General features: G+C 37.5%; 1 protein-coding gene across 5 annotated transcripts in view; it reads left to right on the forward strand.

Annotated features, from left to right (window-relative positions):
• The window catches only part of LOC106879770 (cyclin-dependent kinase 17), a 55081-nt gene that overhangs the window by 4206 nt on the left and 41132 nt on the right, over window positions 1–9743 (forward strand). The window contains exon 1 of one of the 5 annotated variants that reach the window (XM_014929462.2): window positions 218–335. The exons of the other annotated variants lie outside the window; for them this stretch is intronic. The gene's annotated coding sequence lies outside the window, so the exon portion shown is untranslated. Of the gene's footprint in view, window positions 1–217; window positions 336–9743 lie in introns of those variants that run through there. 5 annotated transcript variants of the gene reach the window in all.

The raw sequence follows: 9743 nt of genomic DNA on the forward strand, positions 1-9743 counted from the left end.
CTAAAAAGGCCCTTGTCGGCCGAGTATATTTTGCAGGAGAGAACCTTCTTTGGTTTAGGTGAGGTCTGCAAAAAAAACCTTGACATCTCTGGTATGTCCTGCCAAAACCGACGCATACTCACACTTGCGAGTTTTATTTTAATTCCATCCTCTAAATATAGACATACCGGACGTTTTCCGACACATTGTCAATCCCTTTCATTTATATCTTAAATTTCGATGTTGTTTATCGACCATTCGAACATCTTATCAAGAGCTTTACTTATCCTGCTAACCTGTGATAAGCACTGACGCCATGTGCGCACACTTTTATTTATCGATGTTCTTCAGTTCAGGTAACATTCAAACTCTTTGTGACGGGGAAATTAGAGACACAATCCCTTTTTTAAATCTTCGAAACCCGTCTCTTATCTTTCTCTTTAAGGTCATATATATTGATTCGCAGCAAAATGGCAATATTTTAGCTTTTTCACGTTAATAGTCGTATGAAGTCATGGCTTTTTATATTTATCTACTCTACACTATTGTCGTTGTTTCTATATTATATTTAATGAGAAGAACGATTGTCGGCAGAACGTTGTGTTTGTCCCTCTACGGTGTCCTGTAAATGTCTGTCTAACTGTTGATCTAAAGACATTCTTCACTTTGCAGTTAAAAGTGTGATAGAGCGAAGAGGAGCAGCTGTATATGTGCAGCTATTACAGTGAGCTGTGTAGGAGGTTTAGCTGTTGTAATGGTAATAAATGGCTAGCAAGGAATATCCAAGATGGGGGATGTTACAGACTGTTTAGTGTGGGTGGTTGGTAGGGGTATGTAGTGGGAACGGACGTGGAACTGATATGGTTGTAGTTAGAGAAAACAAAAGCGATACGTCACTGTCAGGTGTATGAGTCTATTCGGGGTGTCCTAATTGTATTTTATTGTGTAACCAGGGTGTCTCGCTAATTAACTTGTACTCTACTTTGTATCTAAGATAACCGACTAATTAACTTGTAATTCATTGTGTATCCAGGGTGTCCAACCAATTAATTTAAATTTCATTCTGTAACCAGGGTGTGCTACTAACTTGTACTGTAATATGTTTCCAAGGTGTCCTATTTCGTATGCTATTCTTTTCTGGGTGTCCTAGTCTACTTTATTATCTATCCACGGTGCCTTGCCAATTATCTTGTACTCTAGTGTGTATCAAGGATTTCCTATTAACTTGTACTCTGTGTGTCTCCAAGGTGTCCTAACTCGTACTCTATTCAGGGTGTCCTATTAACATATCCAGTATGTCCTATTGTGCTCTTTTTATTTCTCACCATTTATTGTAAACCTATCAAACATGTCAGTTTATGAAATCTTATTAGAGTTTATATTTATAACATTCAACATCCCCCTGTCTGAGGAGATAACTTTAGAGACCCTTTAAAGGGTCGAGTGTGATGCTGCTTGAGGCATTCTGCTTTATAGATGTAGTCAGTATTTGAATATATTCTGCATAATCATCATCATTTGATGCCTGCCTTCGATGCTGGCTTGAGTTGGATGGTCCAAGGGAAACTGACAAGTCATAGGTCTGTGCTGAGCTCCAATGTCCACTTTGGCAACATTTCTGCAACTAGATGCCCATCCTAACATAAACCACTTTACAAAGTGTACTGGGTGCTTTTATGGCACCAACACAAGGGAAGTCACCAAGTAACTTTCAAGACAAGACCCCTCAACTGAGTGGAGATGCAATATTATTGAGGGAGGTGGTTTTGTGTCAGGTGTTGAAAAGTTGAAGAATGATACAGGAACAGGTGTCTTGCAGTGGAGGGAAAGACATGACTACCCAAACTGGGAAGGGATAAAGAGTATGGTGGTAATGAATTGTCAGGGTACATAAACAAGTTACAAGAAGGTGGCTATGAGAGAATAGGAACAGAATATCAGGAAGGGTGGATGGGTAAGTTCACAAGAGTGTGAAAGGAGAATGACAGATGGTTAGAGATGGGGGAGATAGAAGTTAATGTAGTCAGTAATAATTATAGCCATTAATAACTTCTATAACTACCAACACTATTAAAACTACTAATATTTAACCATTTACCATTCAGATTGTTCTGTCAAATGTAATGCTTATTTGTTTGTATTGATATGAATTGATCATGCTCATAGCTTTGAGATTTCAACGATGTGATTGTTTACTTTAGAATAACATTGTAGGGTAGATGTTAGAGGCTGGATCTGACCAGTTTGAACAGAAGATGTGAAGAATATTTTCGCTGGATTAAATGCTAAAGGGTTAAAAGGAATTGTGTTGCTGTATATCTGTGTGAACTTATTTCTATTGCATTTTATTTTGTCTTGTTTTTTTCTCATTTTGTGAGTAGCCTCTAACTCACTGACTGTGATGTGGTCAATAGAACTGGGCCCTAAACACTCCATCATTTACCAGCAAACAGATTCACTCCTCTCTTCTATTACTACAACATCCTCTACTCTGAACTAACTAAACAACCCCTACCACTGAGGCCCACTTCTAGCACCTGTCTCTCCTTTCATCACTCTTCAATGTATCTCATCTTCCAAGATCCTGTATAAACACTTTGATTAACACACATTTCCACAACAGCACCCCACCCATTAGCGTAGTGGTGGGGGAGGGGAGAAGGAGGTGGTCTGCTGTAGGCAAGATGTTTTTTGTGGGGTCCTGTGGCGGCACACACTCTAGCTACGCCAGTGCCCCCATCCCCACCCATCTGAAAACCCTCTCGGCTTTTTTTTTTTATGTTGCAGATATCAATCTGCACCAAAGGTTCCCAACCATTTTTTGCCTATTGACCCCTTTGATTCATACTTTACTGCACTGGACCCTAATAAACATTTGACATTTAGAACAGTTCCATCATATTTCTATAATTAAATATTATTAGGAACTATATAAAAATTAAAATATTTTGTATATTGTGGAAGTACAACCAATTTATTGCTCATAAATTTGAACTAAAGGGTCATGTTGACTCCCAACTGGGAATCACAGTTCTACACTGTCTAAACTGAACATTAACCACATCTGTATCACCAGGCTGGGAGGACAGTCTGTAAAGATCATTGACATTGCCTCCCTCCCTCCTCCTCCTCTTCTAATTTATCAAAATTATTTATAGTTGGTTATTAATTATTACTCATTAGTACACGATACTTTCTGAGAGTTCAGTCAGGCAAATAATTGGCTGGATTAAGATCTGTGGTGCCTAATTTTCCAATCTTCTATCTTTTACTTGTTTCAGTCTTTTGACTGCGGCCATACTGGAGCACTGCCTTGAAGAATTTTAGTTGAACGAATCGACCCCAGTACTTTTTTTTTTGTAAAGCCTGTTACTTATTCTATCTGGCAAAAAAGAAAAAAAAACATAGGATAGTGTCATCTTAGATGTGATGTCTAAAAAAAATCAGAATGGTCATCTGTTAAATGATGATTTCAGCTTTTGTGAGACCTCCTTGTGCAATTTCTGTTTTTCCACAAGAGGCCTCCAAGTTCAGGGCCTCACCAAATCTAAATCGTATCAGTTTGCTCTACTTGTTGTTTAGCCCCAGGTTAGACCTGAATGTGGAGAGCTCTGACCAAAGGCATTTCAGCATTTACTAGTCTGTCCTTTATCAGTTATATAAGACTACGTTATTTTTTTGAGCCCTTCCTTTTGTTTGCGGGGCGGGGGGGTGGATTAAAGAAAGGTATGATTTGGCTGCTATTTCTAGCAAGTCAACCCTGTAAGGTTTGCTTTTGTTAATGTGCAATTTGTAACGAGTTGATAAGTGTTTTGGCCCAAGTAGACAGACAACTTGGCACCTGTGGTCAAATAAGATCTCATGATCTGGAAATCCACAGGTTGTCTCCATATTAACATTGTAGCAGCAGTAGTTCTACAGTAGTAGTATCAATTGTAGTTGTAAATAATGATTTCTAACCTTGGCACAGGGCCACACATTTACAGAAAAGGCAGGAATAATATTGAGAGTTCAATAACCAAACAGACTCACAGACAACAGTAGATCACAGTATCTTGTTGTTGTGAAGACCTGATCTTGTCTATAGACAACTACATGGCTATTGTTATTGTTCACACATAGCATCATGATGATGATGATGATGGTGGTGGTATAGAAGGCCTGTTGTTGATTGAGAAACAAATTGTTAGCCTCTGTGATCTTATACATTAGTAATGTTGAAATATGTAGAAGTGAGGTTATAACCAGCCCAGAATATGGGAGGATGTGGGGTTTTGCTAGGGGGATAACAATAATATACAGAGCGCTTGGTGGGATAGCAACAATAATTGTCACATCATTAGTGGGATAATGATAACAATTGCAAATTTTTTCGGCACAAGGCCTACAATTTTGAGGGTGAGGGCCTAAGTCAATTACATTGACCCCAGTGTGTAAACTGGTACTTATTTTATCAACCCTGAAAGGATGAAAGGCAAAGCTGACCTCGGCAGAATTTGAATTCAGACTGTAAAGATGGACGAAATGCCACTAAGCAGTTTGCCTGGTGTGCTAACAATTCTGCCAGCTCACCACCTTAATAATAATAATAATAATAATAATAAGAGCACTCAGAGAGTGCAAACCTCCACCAAGGCAACACCAATGTCCTCTCAATGATTAGCCAGAGATGATTTTTAAAATGAGAATATCTGAAATAAACTCGACTACTCTCACAAACAAGAATATTAAAAATGAACCTAAGTGCTCTCGAAAATTAAGTAAAAGAACAAGAAAAATAATCCAGAATCCTTGGAGATTTACGTAATCCTCAGGCAGAATCAGGCCAGGCCTTTATATTTACACAATCCATCTAATGAGCTTCTACAGGGTTTCCATCGCCCTTGTTTCATTTCACTCTCAACACTTGGATCAACTTGAGATTATGGTGGAAACTCTTGTTCAAGGGGTCATGCTGTCTGGTCAGATCTGAGACCTTGTGATTGCAAAGCTAGCATCTGAACCATTTAGCTTGCTATACATTATGTGTGTATGTGTGTATAGGAAGGGCATCCAGCCATAAAAACCATGCCTAATCAGGCTGGGGTCTGGTGCAGCTCCTCAACTTACCAGCCCTGGTCAAACTGTCCAACCCATGCCAGCAAGGACAATGGATGTTAAACAATGATGATGATATATATAAATATATAATTGCCTTTAGTTCAGATATAATTGTCCATGTGCAATAATTAATATTTGAGTTAAACTCATTAAGGAAATAAATTGGTAATGGGGTAGTGGGAGTGGTTAATTAGATAAAACTCAACATTGTCTTTGATTGTGCATTATCTCCATTCCTGCAAGTCTGTCCATTTCTCTGATAGTGTTAGTTCAGGTGGAACCTCAAGCCTCATTAAGTTAGATTCCTGGACGACAACACCTCAGCGGGAGATTAGAATCTATCCAAATGATATTAGCGTCACTATCCTCATCATCACCACCACCATCATCTGCTGAGCATCATCATCACCCTCATTAATCATTGCCACCCTCACCATCACTCCCACCACTACCATCATCATCAGCAGCAACAACATATTTCAACAATGTCTCTTTAATTTCTCTTTGTTGTTTAATTATTTGGCTGTTTTGATGGCGTTTTAAATACTTTTTGTTTCAATTGCTGTGGCTTCTCTACAGCTCAGTGACTTCATCGTGGTAATGGTGATAGTAGCGATGACAGAGATGGTGGTGATGACGGTATTAGCTATAGTGCCAGCGATGATGATTGGTAATTATGGCAGTGGTGGTGGTGGTAATGTTTGTAGTGATGTTAATAGAAAATATGATGGGTGTGATGCTGATGTGGTGGTGGTATGGTGCTTGTAGTATTGATTGCAGTGGTGGTGATGAGGATGGTACTGTGGTGGTTCTAATGTTGATTGTGATGATGCCAACGTCGGTGTTGATTACAGATGAGATGTTGTTTGTAGTGGCGGTGGTGGTGTCGGTGGTGATGCATGTAGTTTATTTTTTAGAACCATTGAACCCTGGCCACAGTATTAAAGACCAGATGTTAAATCAATGATTAATGATATGTATTAGACCATGTTTTATGTTACTAGTTCTGACTGTAGTGAGCAGGGGTGTGAGAGCAGTTGATAGAACACCTCAAACTGTGATGAGGATGTCTTCGGACCTGTCAGCCTCATATGTGGGTGTTTACTAAAGAGAAGGGAGAGCTGGACGAAGCTAATATCTGCTGCAAAATCAATGATTTCAAGTGATTTCAAGAGGAGGATTAAGTATTCATGTATTGTTGATGTTCAGTTTCTGTTCCAGTAAATTCAGGCTGTGAAAAGGATTGGAATTATGCAGCAGTATTATATATCCTACTTGATGTCTTGGTGCATCATCATCATCCCGTTGTTTTAAATGTTAACTTTTCTGTTTGCAGGAATTGAACCACTATCTTATGACCATGAGTCCAACACAGTGCCTCCACAACATATATATATAGATATAGATAGATATATAGGTTAGTTGAGTTAGAGGTTAAAATAACCATCTAAGGGATAGAAGTATCCTTTATACTACCGCTATATTTCCTATTGTTTTTACCTGGGCATACATATGCAGGCATATTATGCCTATAAATTATAGGTAAAGACAAGGGTAAATATGAGTTCATCAAGAATCAAAATTTAAAGAAAATAGAAAACGGAGAAATATTGATGAACAACAACTTACATGAATTATTATAAATAATGATTGATGTAAGTCAATTGTTGTTCATCAGTACTTCTCCATTTTCTATTTTCTTTATATAATACATGTTTATAATGAATAACTTTGACACATAATAGCCATTGTCTTGCTGTATCTTGTATTGACTGGACAGATGGTCATTCAGTGAGTTTTTGTTCCGTTTTCATCAGAGACCATTGTTATTTTCTGTTCTTGGACCATTGTTTCTGAACATGTAACAGTTGATATTGTTCTTGCATGCACACGTGTGTGTACTTCGCCATCTAATTTCTAAATGCTGCAACACCAGATGTCTGCAACATTCCCATGTGGAAACCTGTTCTTCTCATTAGTTGCATTTCATAGAATTTACAATGCAAAAAGATCAATGTGCTTTTTGGTCTGTAAAAACTTATAGAATAGATCTGTAATTAAGCACTTTGCTTTTATAAGCCAACAAGAGGACTTCTACACTACAATAGGAGTAGAGGCCATGGGTGGAGAACACCTCGCCTGTGGACAAGATTTTGCATACATTCAAATATAAAAGTCTTGAAAAAATCTTACTTAAAATGCAATTTAGAGCTTAACCTTTTTTTTTTTTTTTTTTTACACCTGTGTGTCTGAGGCCTCCTTTAGGATTATGGTACTTCTTGTTTTAGTGAGCTAAATTAAGACTTTCCATCAAAATTTCATGTTAATCCATGCCTCATGCAATGATTAAATTCTTCATTAATTTCAAAATTAATTGAAACAAAGGCAGTGTGTTTTATTAGGAATATGGTAGCCAAAAGAGTTACAACCAAAATGGTAAATTACATAATATTCCTATGAATTTGTAAAACTGATTGATACATTATTTTTCTCAATACAGAAGTCAAATGTCTTCATCGACATTTTTTATGCCAACTCTTCTTTTTAAACAAAGTGCTTTATTGTTTTATTCCATTGGTCTCAGCATGTCTAACTGCTGAAGCAGCAGTAACCTCGGGGGGGGGGGCATAAACAAACATCACTGCCACTCCTAACTGGTGTGTCACACACACACACACACACACACGATGGGCTTCCATGCAGTTTCTGTCTACCAACTTTCACTCACAAGGTATTATTGGTGAACCTGACGTTAAGATGCCCAAAGTGTAACACACTGAGATTGAACCTGAAACTACATAGTTACTAAGCAGATGTCTCGACCACTTGTATACATTATTGTTCAGTATATTAGCCATGACCATTTGGTGCAAAGTAATTCAGAGTTTAATAATTCTAAATGTTAATTAAAACCTCCAAGACATTCTAGTTTCAAAAGGTCAGAATTTTCTCAAGTGAAAAAATATTTTATTTATATTGATAAGAAATGTGAAGAGTCAACAAGTCTAAACTAAAGTGAAATAAAGAAAAAAAATCCATAAATCTTTAATGTTTCAACAAGTGACTTGGTGGTGCCATACTGTTAAATGAACCAAAGATAAATCAGTTCCTTGACAGAATGTGAGTGCATCTTAACATTTCTAAAAGAACTAAAATTTATTTCAACAGTTAGGTCTACAGGCACATTTGAAATTAAATTTCTTGTCTGAATCTATAACAATACTAGTGATGGACTTGAACTCCTGTCATGTATGTTAGCCGTTCAGTTGTGTCAGTGGTTCTTAACCAGGGTCCACATAGGATTTTGCTGGTAAAATTTATCTGCAATAAATTGGTTATACTTCTACGATGCACAAAATATTTTTAACAATGTTTTTCTTATACAATTCCTTAGAATTTTTAATTATAACAATATGATTTTTAAAACATTGAATGACTAGAACGGTCCAGCTGAATAAATTAAAACTCGAAGGATTCCATAGGTAAGAAAAAATGATTGAGAAACACTGAGCTATGACAAAAGATATCACTTTTCCATTCACATAATCTTGTAGACAGATAATAATAACTGACGAAGAGTATTTCAGCTGGATCCATCATTTACCATTGACAGTAATTCTTGTAGAATTTACCTATATTTACTTGTACCTTCTTCTAACTCAAAACTAGTTCTAGGATTAGTAAATCTCTAATAATGTGATTTAAAATGGTTGTTAATTGGTATGAAGAAGAACCAGATGCTATGGAAGCTACACTTTTCTCTGGTTTGTTTTGGTTGCCATGGCCATGCTGCAGCACAACCCTCTGTGTTTATGTAATTAGTTTACATCAACTCTAGTATTTATGGAATTTCATTTCTCACTGGCTTGTATTTTGACAAATTGCCATTCCACTGAGATCCACTCTCTTTTACTCCTTTCCTGTACGATCCTCTCTCCTCCACTCCCTTACATTCCTACACACTCCTTACTGTGCTACTGAGAATGGCATATAACCTGTTATAAGCTCCTATGTCTTTACAACCCTTACCTGTTGGCTACCTAGACACGGTCACCATGCTTACACATTTCGTATCTTAATTACAAATTAGGCCGAAGTCTCTATGTCCTGGTCAAACTAAATAATTCCCATATATTTATTCCCTCACTATAGTTAGACCACAACAGTTCTATAAAAGGACTCTGACACGTACATAGCTTGTCTATAATGGGACTGTAGTATGTCTATAGGCTGTAAAGTGACTAGTGTGAGGAAGGGTAACCCACAATAGAAACCATGCCAAAGTTCCACCAACGCCATTTGGATTCTTTTAAATTTACAACAGCATCATCTCCACCACCACCACTACACAACCATCATCCCTACTAGTTCTATTGATACTTTATATCATCATCATCATCACTATTTTCATCTCCATTAACACTGCACAGTAACTCCTATCTTCACCACCACCACTTCTGCTACTTATGTTTTCTGTGCTGCACACTGACCTAACCTACTTTAGTTTGGCCTCTGGTTTCAAAGTGATCATCACCACCACCACCACTACTGTCATCAACATTGCCACCACCATCATTGCCGCCACCACCACCATCTTTTCTCACTGACATAATGTACAAGAAGGTTGCTAAATAATATCCACTGTCATCTCACGTGCAAGACCC

Source organism: Octopus bimaculoides, chromosome 15 (genome assembly GCF_001194135.2).
Source record: "Octopus bimaculoides isolate UCB-OBI-ISO-001 chromosome 15, ASM119413v2, whole genome shotgun sequence".
Taxonomy (NCBI): Eukaryota; Metazoa; Mollusca; class Cephalopoda; order Octopoda; family Octopodidae; genus Octopus; species Octopus bimaculoides.